The following is a 564-nucleotide window of genomic DNA, read 5'->3' as shown; positions in this document are numbered from 1 at the left end:
TTTGTAAGGCGTCACCTCCATTCACCTGCTGCGCAAACAGGATGATTTTGTCTTTGGCGTGGAAGGGACTTTTCAAAGCCCGACTCCTGAGATGACCTGCAGCTTTAATCAAATTCAGTAACTGTTTTTATGCAGCTGCGCAAAGGGCGCTGTGGTTGCTGCACTGAACGGTGCTGCCCTCGGGCAGCTCCCGATCCAGCGGAAAGACGGAGCACCCAGTGCCCCTGACTAAGCCAGGTGACAGTGCTTTACCAGGGTCGCAAGACTCAGAGGGCAGGTCAGGAGAGCAGTGGCCCAGGAGAGGGCAGGGTGATGAAGGGGTGGCCCCAAATAGGAGCCGTTCCAAGTCCAGGTGGAGAAGGGTCTCCGCCCAGGCCTCCCTGGAGGGATGGGCAAGTGACCATCTACACCGGCGGCCTCATCTGTGTAGGATCCGTTCCCCTGGCGCAGCCTGCACGGCACACGTGGGGACCTCCGGCTGCAGTGCAGGTTCAACCCTGCTCCCCCCAGCCCATCCTTACCCTCCTGAGGATCGATAACCGTCGTTAACTGAAGTTGATGTCC

Source organism: Delphinapterus leucas, chromosome 18, assembly GCF_059928025.1.
Source record: "Delphinapterus leucas isolate spDelLeu-1000000601 "Yukka" chromosome 18, BTC_Dleu_Yukka2, whole genome shotgun sequence".
Classification (NCBI taxonomy): domain Eukaryota; kingdom Metazoa; phylum Chordata; class Mammalia; order Artiodactyla; family Monodontidae; genus Delphinapterus; species Delphinapterus leucas.
This window is presented reverse-complemented; position numbering follows the sequence as displayed.